Consider the following 18,053-nt stretch of genomic DNA (forward strand, 5'->3'; position numbering starts at 1 on the left):
ACCAATCCTCAACGGATTAAACTCATATTTCAAATCTTTAGGGAATCAACTTCAGACATTACATTTCACAAAGCCGCACAACAATTCAGCCAAACCAACATCCATAGTCATTCGAGTCAATCAAATAATACATAAGGCAGATACAATCACTAATTACACAATATCTCGCACCAGTATCCATATGTAATAATTCCAATACACAAAACGTAGTTTTTGGAAAGCGCCCCTACCTCAAAACGCAAATTCCATAACTCAAACGTGTCACAGAGTCCTTTCCGCCTCGACCCGAAATCAACAATCAAAATCCCGGCTACCAACACCTCAGCTCCAAACCATTTTCTCAGCAACCACAACGACTCTAATCTCAATATATAATAACCGGGATTAACTCTCATAACAACAAATGCTACAACTCCTCAACGTATAATAGAGCAGTAACTAGAGGGCTTTCAGATCAAAACGCTTACCGAACCGAAGGAACGGCTGAACTGAAACAGCGGCGGTCTCCGAACCGGTTCGACGGCAGCCCCAGAAGCCATCCTAGGCGGCAACGGTGATCAGACTCCGGCGACTGAAATCAATATACAGTGATTGTAACGTTTCTGAAAACTCAGGAGAAACGAAACCCAATACTTAAAACCTTACCGGCAGGATTCTCCGGTGACGGCAGAAACAGCCAGAGGCTTCGGCGGTGGTCCCAGAAGTCACGAAACCACTCCCGGCTACCAGAAACACAGAGGCGCAGCTCCCTTCTCCAGCGGCGACACCTGCGGTGGTGGCTGGTGCAGCAGCTCACAATGCAAGTAGCAGCGGTGGCCTGGACCTCTTTCTTCCCTTCGGATCAGATCGGGCGGACCTCAAGTAGTGGCGGTAGCAGACCAGAGCAGCAGGATGGAGGGGATGATGACTGCTCAGACAGCAGTGACGACACACGACAGAGCGCGACGGCAGCGGTGAGTGCCTCCCTACGCGACGCCGACTCCACATCCCTCTCATGGTCTCTCTCTCCAACCAACCTCCCATTCATTCAGGCAAGCCCGAAGAAGCTTCTATAAGTGACCAGAAACAAAGGGCTAAAGTGGGAATATCAATCTGCAAAATTAATAAATCTAATTAGCATTGGACCAACAAATTAGTGCCTTAAGGATTAGACTAAACACACTCACAGGGATGAACATGTTACAAAACTCAGTCAATTAAACTTATTTACTTGTCAGGAAGACAACGTAAAATGGAACAAAGTAGGAAAGTTCAGAATGCCTACTAATGACATAAAACTAAAGATGATTCATTCACTAATGCAGTGCTGTACACTAACTAATTGAAAGGGAATCCAATGAAGCTGCCAAGTTCATCTTTTGTAGGCACTTGTTGATGCAATGATCTTTATGAAAAATGCATGTTACTGATCAATATATCTTATATCCTACTACCCAATTGTGAAGCACATTATATTTCTTCTGCACGCTGTCAAATTATTAATTTATTACGATTATATTATGATGATGAGTTATTACCTTTTGCTATATATTATAGTTGTCATAATAATCACACCAAACACACACACTATATATTAACTACAAATTAAGTCATGTATGTATCTTTGCTTTTCATCAACTCTGCCAAAAAGAAACACAGATTTTCTATCAACTTTGTAAAATATATTAATATATTATAGTAGAGGTGAGAAACTCAAAAAAGGGATGCTCATTGCTCTCTAAATAAAGTCAAAAGCTAATGATGTTATTATCTTAATATAATTTCCTTGATAGAAGCTAACATGTTTAAAGAATCATAATATACCTTTCCAATAGGATATGTAATTGGAAAACAAATTATCATCAGCAGACATACAAGTCCCACAAAATTTGAACCAATATAGAGTCTATATCTTGAGCATATAGCTTGAGGGATAACCTAAGCCGAAAGACATCGAAACAATTAGTTCTTCAATGTCAAGATCAAAATATTTGAGCATGAAAAAAACCATAGATTAAAAAAGTATTTTACCTCTCCAAAAGCTGGAACAAAAGTTGCTGATAAAATAATAGCAACAACAGGATGAAAAATTTTATCAAGGTAAATAGGAAGTTCCTGCAGATCAAAAGAGAAGAATCCAGCATTAGTAGTTAGAAGATCAACTAATAGAATATACTACGCAAGTCACTATTGAATCAAATAATATGGAGAAGAAAATGAAGACCAACGGCAGCTCGAAGGAGAAAACAGATCTGAAACAGTGGCTCGATTCAGAAGCTTTCGACGCGGCAACGATGGCAGAAACTACGGCAGCAACGGCAGCAGAAACTGTAGCGACAACCGTAGCTACAGAGCAAATAGATCTGAAACCATAATGTTGATATAAAGGAGGTGGCTCGATTGAGAAGCTTCCTGCAACAAATGTGGCAAAAATGGCGGTGGAACCAGCGACTGCAACGGCGGCGGAATCGACGACTGCGATGGCAGTGGAACCGGCGGTGGAGAACTTAGGGTTTTGTCGCCGTTCCCTTCTCTTCTCTCTGACTCGTTCATTCTGTGAACTAAAGAGAAGAAGGGTTTTTTAGAGAGTTTAAATTTTAATTAAAAATTAACTATTAGGGAGAGTTTTATAAATTGCCATAAATAAAATGTGTTTTGGAGGTTTTTAAAAATCTCTACTAAAAAACTCTCTCAATTGAACATTGACAAAATTAACCAATAGAAATTAAAGTTATATCTATAAAAGATAGATACTTACAAACAAAATTAACTAAACCTTAAAAAATAAAATAAAATTTTCAAACTATCCTCTAATATAATCTAACTCTAACCTTTAATTTTATTCCACACCACCACACTCCCAATCGTAAATCCTACCACCACTTTCATCATCAACAACCCCCCAAGTCCGGTAGAGGCAATGCCTTGATCTCATTCATATCCGGCTCCCGTTCCCCCTTTTTCGCAGGTGATGAGGGGCAATTCCTCTTTCCTTTCAGGACTCTTAGGCCTCTTGGCCTTATCCTTAACAAACTCTTTTAGGGTCTCCAACAACTTGCTAGCAATCCTCTTAATCTCGGGGTAATCAAAGATCTCGCCTACAAAAGCATAAGTTCTTACAAAAGCAGAGTGATCCCATAAGCTAGAGTGAGCTTCATCCCTGAAATCAGACATGTTGAAGAGCATAGTTCCTCTCCTAGTCGCATAGAGTATCTCATTTTGGAACATCAGTAGACCCTCATTCATGAGTCGGTATACCAGCATAAGAGCTTTCAGAGCAACAATCCAATCGCGCGTCTTCCCCAAACGCTTCGACATGGTGCTGACGCATGCATGGACATATCCGCGGGAGTGAGACGTGAGGTTCAAGATCTCGCATATGTACTTCTCACTGACGAGGTCATCGTCATGGCTTGTCGCTTACCTGATCGCAACCTCCAAGTCCGGTGCCATGTTGCTCGCAACTTTTGCCCTTGGATTCGCATTTGCCATGTGTTTGTTCCTTCCTTCTTTGCTTTCGCCTTTTACCTGTTTGATGAAATGCCTCCTTCATTTTCACTTTCACCTTCATTGTTTCTCGTATTTTTAGCTGGTAACTTATAGGGGCTTACAGTAGCATTAGATATTGTGTGTTCTACCTCTGATGAGCGGATAATTTATACGCTTTTTGGCATTGTTTTTACATAGTTTTTAGTATGATTTAGTTAGTTTTTAGTATATTTTTATTAGTTTTTAAATAAAATTCACATTTCTGGACTTTACTATGAGTTTATGTGTTTTTTCTGTGATTTCAGGTATTTTCTGGATGAAATTGAGGGACTTGAGCAAAAATCAGATTCAGAGGTTGAAGAAGGATGGCAGATGCTGTTGGATTCTGACCTCCCTTCACTCAAAGTGGATTTTTTGGAGCTACAGGAGTCCAAATGGCGCGCTCTTAATTGCGTTGAAAATTAGACATCTAGGGCTTTCCAGCAATATATAATAGTCCATACTTTGCCCGAGTTTAAACGACGTAAACTGGCGTTCAACGCCAGTTCCATGTTGCATTCTGGAGTTAAACGCCAGAAACAGGTTGCAAAGTGGAGTTCAACGCCAGAAACAGGTTACAAACTCGCGTTCAACTCCAAGAGAAGCCTCTACACATGTAAAGCTCAATGCTCAGCCCAAGCACACACCAAGTGGGCCCCGGAAGTGGATTTCTGCATCATTTACTCATTTCTGTAACCCTAGTAACTAGTTTAGCATAAATAGGACTTTTTACTATTGTATTATCTTATCTGGGGACATTTAGTTCTTAGATCATAGGGGCTGGCCTCTCGGCCATGCCTGAACCTTCATCACTTATGTATTTTCAACGGTAGAGTTTCTACACACCATAGATTAAGGTGTGGAGCTCTGCTGTTCCTCATGAATTAATGCAAAGTACTATTGTTTTTCTATTCAATTCAAGCTTATTCCTTTTCTAAGATATTAATTCGCACCCAAGAACATGATGAATGTGATGATTATGTGACGCTCATCACCATTCTCACCTATGCACGCGTGCCTGACAACCACTTCTGTTCTACATGAAGATGAGATAGAATGAGTATCTCTTAGATATCTAATACAGGGGACCGAGTCCGAGATATTAGAATCTTCGTGGTATAAGTTAGAACCCATGGACGGTCATTCCTGAGATCCGGAAAGTCTAAACCTTGTCTGTGGTATTCCGAGTAGGATCTGGGAAGGGATGGCTGTGACGAGCTTCAAACTCGCGAGTGCTGGGCGTAGTGACAGACGCAAAAGGATAGTAAATCCTATTCCAGTATGATCGAGAACCGACAGATGATTAGCCATGCAGTGACAGCGCATTGGACCATTTTCACAGAGAGGATGGGATGTAGCCATTGACAACGGTGATGCCCTACATATAGCTTGCCATGGAAGGGAATAGGAATGATTGGATGAGGATAGCAGGAAAGCAGAGGCTCAGGAGGAACGAAAGTATCTCTATACGCTTATTTGAAATTCTCACCAACGAATTACATAAGTATCTCTATCCTATTTATATTTTAATTATATTTTAATTATCAATTTACCATAACCATTTTAATTCGCCTGACTGAGATTTACAAGGTGACCATAGCTTGCTTCAAGTCGACAATCTCCGTGGGATCGACCCTTACTCACGTAAGATTTATTACTTGGACGACCCAGTGCACTTGCTGGCTAGTTGTGCGAAGTTGTGACAAAGTGTGATTCATGTTTGAGAGCACCAAGTCTTTGGCGCCATTGTTGATGATCACAATTTCGTGCACCAACCTCTTTGAAGATGATGATGATGATGATGATGATGATGATGATGATGATGATGATGATGATGATGATGATGATGGATAGTGGTGGTGGGATTGTACGTGTGTTTAGGTGATGTCCGGGAGCAGTAGAGGTGGTGATGGCAGTGATGGTGTTGATGGCGGTAGTTGAGGGTGAGAGTGGTGGTAGGGTTTGTAATTGGAATTGGGAGAGTGGTGGTGTGGAGTAAAATTAGAAGTTAGAGTTTGGTTATATTAGAGGGTAAATTGAAAATTTTATTTAATTTTTTAGGGTTTCAATAATTTTTTCAGCAAAAGCCCATATTTCATGGGTATGACTTTAATTTTTGTCTTTTATAGCTAGAAATGCTAGCGTTCTAATCTTTTATAGTAAAAAATTGATATTTACTCTATTTTCTTCCTTCACATTATAGTGAACACAGGCAACACTTCTTCATTCCAAGAAGTCAAGAACAACTCTTGTTATGTTCCAAAAAACATTAAAAGTCACCTCCATCAATTCATGCATTTGTACCAAGAAATGCTTACTGTAAATAGGAAGAACGAACCAAATGATAAAGAAATTAAAGAGGGTAATCAATTAAATATTTCAAAACATGTGCTGGACGTTTTTATATTTTATCACTAACTGTTCTAGGCTTGGCCTTTGGGGACCTGGAACGGTCAAACAATGACCCAGCTCCTGGGCCCAAAATCCTCTCTATGACCCGAACTGGCCAGAAATCACCAACCAACATTCAAATTTAAGCACCTCCCTTATCTTAGGAAAATAAGATAAGATAAGAAAACAAAACTATATAAAGGGAGCCAAAGGCTCCCTCAGGTACATTACATACTCATAACCCTCACCTATATCTCTCAGATCCATTCTGACTTGAACATCGGAGTGTCTTTACAGGTACCACCCCCTGCCGCTCCATAGGTCCGATCACGTCATCACTAAGACCGGCGAGTCCCCTATCCTTTCCTCAACCCGTACCAGCGAACTCTCGTAGATTGGCGCCATCTGTGAGGACATGCCAAGCCACGATAGAATGACAGACGAACATGAAGAGAGGTTCTTAAACCATCACCACAAACTAGACCCATCAAATTCCCTCCTAGCGTATGAACCACGGAATGATGATTACCCTCAACCCACGGGAGGATAACTAGCATCGTCCATGTGTAGCCAACCCACAACCAACAGCCACGAACGAACGAGTGCCGATCTGGCAAACCCAGGGCAATCGACGGCTTAAGAGAATAAGTGAACCAAATTATTCAAGAGCTACACTAGCAAGTACAGACCTTGGAAGGCCTGGTTGACTCCATTGAATGGTACCCGACGGAACTCACAACCGAGGCGGTCTCCCGAACTTGAGAAAAGACGCAAGGCATGAGAGGTCGCTAAACTAACAACACGACAGGCGCAGAAACCACAACAAATCCCAGGAACCCGAGTGTCATCATGACGAAGACGAAAGGGGACACTAGAGAGATTCCAAGCGAAGAAGGAGCAAACACGTGATAATGGGAGCTATCCCATTCACCAAGAAAATCCTGAAGGCCAAGCTACCAAAGGTTTCAACAAACCAACTGACATGAAGTACGATGGCACCAAAGACTTGTAGGATCACCTAATGGCCTTCGAGGCCAGGATGAACCTAGAAGGAGTAGCCATTACAATTCGGTGTAGGGCCTTCCCGGTAATGCTTGCCAGCTGATAGGTAGAAATTTGCTTGATAGGTCTAGATTTTCTTCTCATAGAGATAAGAATTTCGTTGTAAGCATAGCTCCAAACTAAAAAACAATTCTCACATCAAAAATTTGGTTGTCACAAGTACAAACCCCAATAAGAATTAACCGAAATATTTAGACTCCAGGTCGTCTCACAGGGAATTGCAATGAAGTGGTCTATTATTGGCTATGAAGGGGCAAGGGGTTTTGATTTATAAGAGGGGCAAGAAAAGTAAATCAAGCAAGTAATTAAAGAAAGCAAGGTAAAGAACTCTTGGCTAAGACATAGGTAATTGAGATCACCATCCTTGTCAACAAATCAAATATTGATAATTATAAGTAAACGAGCTCATTAGGTCTACTCACTAAAGCCTTAAGTACGTAATGTCTACTCCTAGGCTTGGAGTACGTCAAATGGCTTGATCAACATCAATCCATAAGTCCCAACCTAGCTACTAATTAACTTAGTAGTAGGCTAGAGTCAATGGTTATCAAATTGATCCCCAAGGGTTCTAGAATCACCAATTCAGTGAAGCCCAATGACTCAAGATCACTCAATTTCCTTAGCCTAGGCCAAGAGTAAAGAGAACTAATCAAGAACTAAAGAAAACATTCTATCGAACACTTAGAGTGCAATAAAAGTAAACGTCACAAAATGCATGAATTAATGAAATCCATAACTAAATAAGCAAGAAATCAACAATAGCAAGCAAGATCAACATAAGAAAAACTTAGAAACATGAAATTGCATTAAAAGGAAATTAGATCCAACAATGGTCATCACAATAAAGAGGGCAAAATAAGAAATTAACACTACAACTAAGAGAAACAAGATGTAGAAATTAAGAGATCATAAAGGAAACAAGATGAAAATATGAAATTAAATCAAGATCTACAAGAAATCAAACTAATCCTAACCTAATTCTAGAGAGAAGAGGGAGCTTCTCTCTCTAGAAAACTAACTAAAGGCTCATGTTGACTAACTAATTGCTCCCCCTAGCATCCTTGGGTTTTTTCCATGCAGAACCAACCTGAATTTAGGCCTGTTGAGCCTCAGAAATCGCCAGACACGATTTCCTTTAATGAGGTCACGTGCAGCTTGTCACGCGTACGTGCCATGCATGCGTGCGCGCCGATTGATTTTTGCGACCCACGTGTACGCGTGGATGGAGATTTCGCTAATCCACGCGGATGCGCCGATCTTCGCGCACCATTTCCAGCTTTCTGCATCCACCGTGCACGCGAGATGCGCGTGCGCGCCCATGCTGAAATTCCCAAAATCCAAATCTTCATGTTCCTCCCACTTGTGCATGCTTTCTTTCTCTCTTCGAGGCCATTCTTGCCCTATAAATTCTGAAATCACTCAACAAACATGTTACGGCATCGAATGGTAATAAAAGAGGATCAAAATATGGCAATTCTAAGGCAAAAGAAGCATGTTTTCCATTATGGAGCAATATTAGGAAGAGAACACAAAACCATGCAATTCTTGTGAATAAGTATGAAAAATATTGACAAAATTCCTCAAATTCTACACAATATAAACCACAAAATTGGGGTTTATCACCAGCCCAACAATCAAGTTGTTTAATTCCCTCCCGAATAACTCTGTGTCCTGCTTTGACGAAATCTCCAAGAAATTCATGCCATAATTTACAACTAGGATCGCAAAGGCGAAATACCCCATCAGCTTGCTTGGAATCACACAACAGCCGAACGAACCCACGAGAAAGTACTTAGACAGGTTTAATGATGAATGCCTGACGGTCGAGGGGCTAACAGACTCAGTGTCCAGGCTGTACCTAACTAACATGCTAATGAATGAAGATTTCTGGAAGCACCTTACAACCAAACTGATCTGGACTATGTATGAAATACAGAATGTAACGAGGGAGTACATAAACAATGAAGAAGTGAACCAAGTCGTGACAACCAATAAATGGCACCACGGCAACATGGCCCCACAAATAACCCGACGCCAAAAGAAACTCCAAAGGAGCATTTTAAAACTACTGCCCCCAACCCGCCACCCAAAATAGGAAAGTTCACCAACTATACCCCTCTAATGGCCTCGATCACTAAGATCTACCACCAAATAGCAGAATAAGGCATCTTCTCGAAGGCCATACAATTGAAAGAATGCACAGGCGGTAACAAAAGCATGTGCTGTAACTATCATAGAGGATACGAACATAAGACTCAGACTACTTTGACTTTAAAGACATTCTTGAGCAAGCCATCCGAGATGGAAAACTCCCTAAGTTTGCCAAAATTATTCGAGAACCTAGAAAGGTCGAACAGGAAAAGTCACCTGAGTTGGACGGACGAAATCCCAGAACGGTTAGACTAGCATACCGTGAAATCCCGTAGACCGGCCCGACAATAATAGTAAATATTATCAGCGGGAAGGATGTAGAAGAAAAATCCAAATCTTCACTAAGACAGGATCTCCGAGTGTTGGCCGTAAAAGACGAAAAAAGAACCTTGTAACACCCTAACTACCAAAGCTCACGCTTCCGGTTGCGCCACTTTAATAGCTCGGACATTACGACGACACTTATACTATTTAGTACTAAAATATGAGTCTGTTTAAAACTTTAAATCGCAATACCGCTCCCAAAAATACTTTCGTTCGATAACGTACATCCATAAATACCATACAACTTACAACAACTCATAAAGAGTACATCCATATATATACATAAATATATACAAATAACTTTACAAGCATTAACCAATACAATTCCTATCCCTCTTACAGAATGTCTCAAGATAAAGGCGAAGGTACAAAAATAATAATCTAAAGCAATACAGAGCATTTCATCAACAACTAAATAAACTCTGTGACTTCTGCGCCCATATCCTGAAAGGGGAAAAATGTAGGGGGGTGAGAACATCATCCTCGAAAGGGTTCTCAGTAGAGGGTTTTTGTAGAATTATTGTAATAGGATACGTGAAGATATACCATACCAGTGATTAATAACCGTCTTATGCCTCTTTACAAAAACAACGGTTTACAATAAAAGTAAAGTCGGAAATCTTTTTTGAAAGAGGAACCATTCAATTCTCAAAAACTCAAAAGCCTTTCAAAACGGTTTACCCATGCTGAAACAAAATAGCCTTTCATAGTTTATTCCAAACCAGAAACACAAAATTGAAATCAACCATCGGTTCATCTCATTCCAACCACGGCCCTAGGCCCAAACAATCCAACCATCAACCAATCACCACAGTCCAACAGAGTCCCAGTAGCAAACACAAATAGGAAGATACAAGCACAAACAAACAGTTATTGCAAGTAGAATAATTAGCAATTAATCACATAGGCAAACCAAGTATAATATGCACACCCAAACAATGTCACATAAATGCATATGATGCATGCCTGTCCCTAGTGGCTGATGATATCATCTGTCGGTTATCAAACCAACCCGACGTGTCCGGTAGCTAACCCGGGCACAGTCTCTCTGTTGCGCATTAATATCATTAGAGGGAATATGTGCCCTGTCACCATTAGAGGGTATCTGCGCCCTATCGCCATTAGAGGGTATCGGTGCTCTGTCACCCTTACAACCAGAGAGAAAACACAAGCATACTTACATTCAACATTTTCCATCATTATTCATTTATCATATTCGTTCATTTATCATATATGCATTTATACTCAGCCATAATCCATAATGGCCTTGCTGTAACCCGGCAATAACTCAGCCATCCGGCTCACAGTTCAATCCAGAACTAGCCATTATTCATAATCATACACAGCCATCCCGGCTCACAACAAAACAGCACTTCCACATTCAAAATCATCAAATTCATGATATCGGCATTTAAGCCATAAATCATTTCCTCAATTCATTTCACTTTGAAATCAAATTTCAACTCTTTTCAGCCTTGGCTTTAAAGGTCTCATTTCTCAAATCATCTCAGGCTCATAAGCCAAATTTACTCAAAGTGAGTTCCCTTTTTAAAACAAAGCCACTGTCGGCATTCTCTTTCCAAAACTTCCAAAACCATGGCAAGTTAAGGATTTATTTCAAAGTATTCAAAATCACCCATACAACAATGGGATTTTATAACAAAAGTTTCTCGGCAGAGTCCCAAGTCTTTAGGGAAGATCAACCTATATCAATTCCTTAGAATTCGTTGAAACTATTAAAATTATAGATTCTCGGTTCAAGTAAATAAAACTGAATTTATTATGAAACTGACCATACAAAATCACAAGTTCCAACCCGGTCCAGAAATTAACTCATTTGAAAAGGAACCGGCTCATTTGAATCAAACCACTTTCAGGTTTCTTTTTGGGACCCATTTTTCTAACTCTTCCAAAATGCCTCAAACTTAATTACTCAATCAAAAGTCTAGATTCCTTTGAAATCACTAAAAGCTCTTTTTTGTATTGAAATCAATATTAGAGCATCATTCTTTCCTTCAGTGATTCAAATGGTAAAAATAGTTCATTTCTAAATAAGTCAAACTCAAGGCATAAAGTTCACTAAATAAATTAAGCTTGAAAATATAAATATTCTATTGATAAATCAAATAATACAACTTCTCAAATCCAATCTTTTTTAAATAAATTTTTAAACAAGACTAGGATTTTGTAGAAATTTCGGCAGCACCTCCCCTAAAACTTGGACTTTTGTCACCCGGTTCGGGTCCCAACTAAACCGTTCCTCATTCCTTTTCAACAGCTCAAAACTAGAAATCAATTCAAGCAAGCTAAATCCAACAGTCGCCTCAGTGGCATATCTCAAGAAAACCATTTCAAAATCAACTCAATATCAACCGATTTAACTCATTTCCAAAGCTTTAAAGAATCGGTCCAGCAATAAATTATTTATCAAAACCAAATCAATTAAAGCAACCCAGGCTGAATTTCAAGAGTATTCTATCTTTCACATCATCAAAATAATTGACTCAATTCAAACCAATCCTCAACGGATTAAACTCATATTTCAAATCTTTAAAGAATCAACTTCAGACATTACATTTCACAAAGCCGCACAACAATTCAGCCAAACCAGTAGTCATTCGAATCAATCAAATAATACATAAGGCAGATACAATCACCAAATACACAATATCTCGCACCAGTATCCATATGTAATAATTCCAATACACAAAACATAGTTTTTGGAAAGCGCCCCTACCTCAAAACGCAATTCCATAACCCAAATGCCTCATCAAGTCCTTTCCGCCTCAACCCGAACTGACGGCAACGAAAACCTTAGCTCCAAGGCACTTTCGCAACAGTCTCAACAACTCTAATCGCAACATACAACAACCAAAACTCAATCTTATAGCAATTAACGCCATAAACCTCAGTGTGAGATTACAGAACAGTAACGAAAGGGCTTTCAAATCGAAACGCTTACCGAACTGAAGAAGGAACGGCTGAACCAAAACAGCGGCGGTCTCCGAGCCGGTTTAGCGGCAACTCAGCAGCCACCTCAAGCGGCAGCGGCAACAAATTCTGATCACGACAACTGGAACCAACACGCAGTGACTATAATATCCTCGGAATTCAAAAAGGACAGAAACCACAATTAAAACCCTTACTGGCAAACTTTTCCGGCGACGGCAGCAGGGTCTCAAGTAGCAGAAACTCAGCCTGGAGCTCCGGTGGTGATCCCGGAAGCCACATAACCACTCCCGGCAGTCAGAAACACAGAGGCGCAGCTTACCCCTCTGACAGCGACACCTACGGCGGCCTGAACCCTTTTCCGGCGGCGGTGAGACCTCTAACAGCGCCGGCGCGGCTCACTCTGCTCCATAGCACAACGGCGCCTGGCCCTTCCCCCACCGCGAGCTCTCTGCCTCTCGCTATCCTTCGTGGTGGCTCTGGTGGCCGTTCCTGACGGCGATGGCAGTAGGGGTGGCAGAACAAACCACCATCGTGCCTCATCCTCCCCGCAACCTCCTTCTCTCTCCTCGAAGCTCGACGGCGGCATCAATCCAAGGCGACGGCGATAGCACACGGCGGCGCAGCTCTGCGCGGTTGGTCGCGCTCCTCCTCGCGTGACAGAGGCGCAACTGCTGGCTCCAGGAACGGGACGAAGACGCGGTGACCCCAACGGCGACTGGGCGTAGCCCGCGGCTCCATGGGTGGCGGCGATGCCGTGAGCTCCCCTTCTTATCTCTTCTGCCGTGTGGCTTCTTCCCCCTTGCTCGGTTCTGGTCCTCGTGATGGCGGCGAGCGGCGAGCAGCTCGGCGGTGACGGTGACGCCCACCGGCGCCAGCCCGCGCCTCTCTTCCTCCCCTGCTTCCCTCTGCGTTCCCTGTTTCCTCCTGGCCCTTTTCTCTCTTTTGTTTCTTCTGGTAGCAGCTGTTGCTGCTGTAGTGTTAGGTGCGTGTGTGTGTGTTGGGTTCAGGGGAACCGGGTAACCGGGTAGGGTTTTTCAGGGTTAGGGTTCATTTTCAAAAATTAGGGTTAAGGACATTTTAGTAATTTTACTTAAAAATAAGGATAATATAGTAATTAGAAATAAATTCTAACCCAACAATAATAATGTATAAAAATACTATTTACTCATCAATCTCACACTTTATTTTCAATAAAATGTCCAAATCAAAATAATTAGAAATAGTATAATTAAACCCTTTATTTTCCAAAGTAACAGTATTAATATTTAAAATATTAATTATTTAATCCGAATCATATAAAAATTCTTATTATTTCACAACTACCAACTATATGATTTAAATATAGAAAATAATCCAATAATTGTAAAATTGGATAATAACCATAACTTATCTCAAATTCAATAAATTAAAACTTGCCTTAATCACCTTTAATAAAATGATTTCCGAAATTAAGGCTATAAATAACTATATGATTTGAGACTTGATCATAATAAGACTTTTCAAAAGTTCTGGGTCTTACATCCTATCCACCTTATAAAAATTTTCGTCATCGAAAATTGATACAAAACAAAAGAAATTTCATAACAGTTCATCCTTAAACACATTTAAGGAAGAAGCAAACATATCTCAAAATATAAAAATATATATGGTTTTCAAATACTTGGATGGTCGTATGCATAAGGATACAAAGGTAGGGGTGTGATTGCAAAGCAAACGTTACAAGATAGGCTCAATGCACAAGGTCATATGATCTCAAAGCTTTACAAAAATTTGAGGTACCAAATAGGATGCAAATCAAGATGGGCGTTCACAAAGCAATGATGACTGATGAGCGGATAATTTATACGCTTTTTGACATTGTTTTTAGTATGTTTTTAGTAGAATCTAGTTACTTTTAGGGATGTTTTCATTAGTTTTTATGTTAAATTCACATTTCTGGACTTTACTATGAGTTTGTGTGTTTTTCTGTGATTTCAGGTATTTTCTGGCTGAAATTGAGGGACTTGAGCAAAAATCAGATTCAGAGGTTGAAGAAGGACTGCTGATGCTGTTGGATTCTGACATCCCTGAACTCAAAGTGGATTTTCTGGAGCTACAGAACTTGAAATGGCGCGCTTCTAATTGCGTTGGAAAGTAGACATCTAGGGCTTTCCAGAAATGTATAATAGTCCATACTTTGGCCAAGAATAGACGACGCAAACTGGCGTTCAACGCCAGCTTTCTGCCCAAATCTGGCGTCCAGCGCCAGAAAAGGAGCCAAAACCAGAGTTGAACATCCGTGGGATTCGACCCTTACTCACGTAAGGTATTACTTGGACGACCCAGTGCACTTGCTGGTTAGTTATGCAAAGTTGTGAAGATATGTTTAGACCATGGTTCTGTGCATCCGTTTTTGGTGCCATTGCCAGGGAAAGAAAGAGCAATGAATTTTACATAATCAAAGTGTAATCACAATTTCTGTGCACCAAGTTTTTGGCGCCGTTGTCGGGGAATCAATTTCGAACAACAATTCACAACCTGAGAAGCAATTTCGCATACCAAGTTTTTGGTGCCGTTGCGGGGATTGTTCGAGTTTGGACAACTGACGGTTCATCTTGTTGCTCAGATTAGGTAATTTTCTTTTTGTTTTATTTTCAAAAATTTTTCAAAAATCTTTCAAAATTTTCTCCTTTGTTTTCGAAAAAAAAAAATTTTTTTTTCAAAAAAAAAATGTTTTCAAAAATATAATTTTTCTTCAGAATTTTTAAGAATGAATTCTAGTGTTTCATGAAGCATGGCTGGCTGTAAAGCCATGTCTAATACGACTGTAGGGCATGTTAGACGTGTCATGTCTGAGTTACATACTAAAGCTTGGTTGGCTATTAAGCCATGCCTGACCCTTTGATTGGAGCTTTAGAGCATAAGATTCCTGGAATTCATATTAAAAATTTTGGAATCCTTATTTTTGTTTTTCAAATGATTTTCGAAAAAAAATACAAAAATATTATAAAATCATAAAAATCAAAAATATTTTCATGTTTCTTGTTTGAGTCTTGAGTCATGTTATAAGTTTGGTGTCAATTGCATACTCATCTTGCATTTTTCGAAAATTCTCATGCATTCATAGTGTTCTTCATGATCTTCAAGTTGTTCTTGGTAAGTCTTCTTGTTTGATCTTTGCATTTGCATGTTTTGTGTCTTTTCTTGTTTTTCATATGCATTCTTGAATTCTTAGTGTCTAAGCATTAAGGAATTCTAAGTTTGGTGTCTTGCATGTTTTCCTTGCATTAAAAATTTTTCAAAAATATGCTCTTGGTGTTCATCTTGATCTTCATAGTGTTCTTGGTGTTCATCTTGACATTCATAGCATTCTTGCATGCATTCATTGTTTTGATTCACAACTTTCATGCATTGCATCATTTTTCTTGTTTTTCTCTCTCATCATAAAAATTCAAAAATAAAAAAAATATCTTTCCCTTTTTCTCTCTCATAAATTCAAAAATGAGATTTGACTTTTTCAAAAATTTTTAAAATCTAGTTGTTTTCATGAGTCAAATCAAAATTTTCAATTTAAAAATCTCACCTTTTTCAAAATCTTTTTCAAAAATCAAATCTTTTTCAAATTTCTTAGTTATTTTCGAAAATTCCAAAAATATTTTTTAAAAATCTTTTTCTTATTTTTATATCAAATTTTCGAAAATAACATCACCAATTAATGTTTTAATTCAAAAATTTCAAGTTTGTTACTTACTTGTTAAGAAAGTTTCAAACTTTAAGTTCTAGAATCATATCTTGTGATTTCTTGTGAATCAAGTCATTAATTGTGATTTTAAAAATCAAATCTTTTTCAAAAACTAATTTCAATCATATCTTTTCAAAAATATCTTCTTATCTTATCTTTTTCAAAAATATGATTTCAAAATATCTTCTCTAACTTCCTAACTTCTTATCTTTTCAAAATTTGTTTCAACTAACTAACTAACTTTTTGTTTGTTTCTTATCTTTTTCAAAACCACATAACTAACTCTCTCTCTCTCTCATTTTCGAAAATATCTTCCCTCTTTTTCAAAAATTCTTTTTAATTAACTAATTATTCTATTTTTTAAATCTTAATTTTCGAAAATTACTAACATTTTTCAAAAAAACTATTTTCAAAAATCACTAACTCTTTTTCAAAAATTATTTTCGAAAATTCCTTCTCTCTCATCTCCTTCTATTTATTTATTCATCCACTAACATCTCTCCCTCACCCACCAAAAATCCGAACCCTCTCTCTCTCTCTTTCTGAGTTCAGATTTTTCTCTTCTTCTTTTCTTCTACTAACAATAAGGAACCTCTTTACTGTGACATAGAGGATGTTGGTCACGGCTTTCTTAGCCAAGTACTTTCCTCCTCAAAAGCTGAGCAAGCTTAGAGCTGATGTTCAAACCTTCAGACAGAAAGAAGGTGAATCCCTCTATGAAGCTTGGAAAAGATACAAACAACTGACCAAAAAGTGTCCTTCTGACATGCTTTCAGAATGGACCATCTTGGATATATTCTATGATGGTTTATCTGAGCTATCAAAAATGTCATTGGATACCTCTGCAGGTGGATCTATTCACCTAAAGAAAACGCCTGCAGAAGCTCAAGAACTCATTGACATGGTTGCTAATAACCAGTTCATGTACACTTCTGAAAGGAATCCTGTGAACAATGGGACGCCTATGAAGAAGGGAGTTCTTGAAGTTGATACTCTGAATGCCATATTAGCTCAGAACAAATTATTGACTCAGCAAGTCAATATGATTTCCCAGAGTCTGAATGGAATGCAAGCTGCATCCAACAGTACTCAAGAGCTTCTTATGCAGGAGAAGCTTATGATCCTGAGAACCCTGCAATAGCAGAGGTAAATTACTTAGGTGAACCTTATGGAAACACCTATAACTCATCATGGAGAAATCACCCCAATTTCTCATGGAAGGATCAAAAGCCTCAACAAGGCTTTAATAATGGTGGAAGAAACAGGTTTAACAATAATAAACCTTTTCCATCATCCACTCAGCAACAGACAGAGAACTCTGAACAAAATACTTCTAATTTAGCAAATTTAGTCTCTGATCTATCTAAGGCCACTGTGAGTTTCATGAATGAAACCAGATCTTCCATTAGAAATCTGAAAGCACAAGTGGGCCAGCTGAGTAAGAGAATCACTGAAATCCCTCCTAGTACTCTCCCAAGCAATACAAAAGAGAATCCAAAAGGAGAGTGCAAGGCCATTGACATAAGCACCATGGCCGAACCTGTAAGGGAAGGAGAGGACGTGAATCCCAAGGGGGAAGACCTCCTGGGACGTCCAGTGATCAATAAGGTGTTTCCCTCTGAGGAACCAAAGGAATCTGAGACTCATCTAGAGACCATAGAGATTCCATTGAACCTCCTTATGCCATTCATGAGCTCTGATGCGTATTCCTCTTCTGAAGAGAATGAGGATGTTACTGAAGAGCAAACTGCCAAGTTTCTTGGTGCAATCATGAAGCTAAATGCCAAATTATTTGGCATTGATACTTGGGAAGTTGAACCTCCCTTGTTCACCAATGAACTAAGTGATTTGGATCAACTGACATTGCCTCAGAAGAGACAGGATCCTGGAAAGTTCATAATACCTTGTACCATAGGCACCATGATCTTTAAGGCTCTGTGTGACC

General features: G+C 39.3%; 1 long non-coding RNA gene across 1 annotated transcript; it reads right to left on the reverse strand.

The window, feature by feature from the left end:
* On the reverse strand, window positions 222-13,047 carry LOC110266561. Its single transcript, XR_002353975.1, has 3 exons — window positions 12,882-13,047; window positions 468-817; window positions 222-358 (listed from the first exon to the last, which is right to left on the reverse strand). It is a non-coding gene; the product is annotated as an uncharacterized LOC110266561 (long non-coding RNA).

This window comes from Arachis ipaensis, chromosome B09, assembly GCF_000816755.2.
Source record: "Arachis ipaensis cultivar K30076 chromosome B09, Araip1.1, whole genome shotgun sequence".
Lineage (NCBI taxonomy): Eukaryota > Viridiplantae > Streptophyta > Magnoliopsida > Fabales > Fabaceae > Arachis > Arachis ipaensis.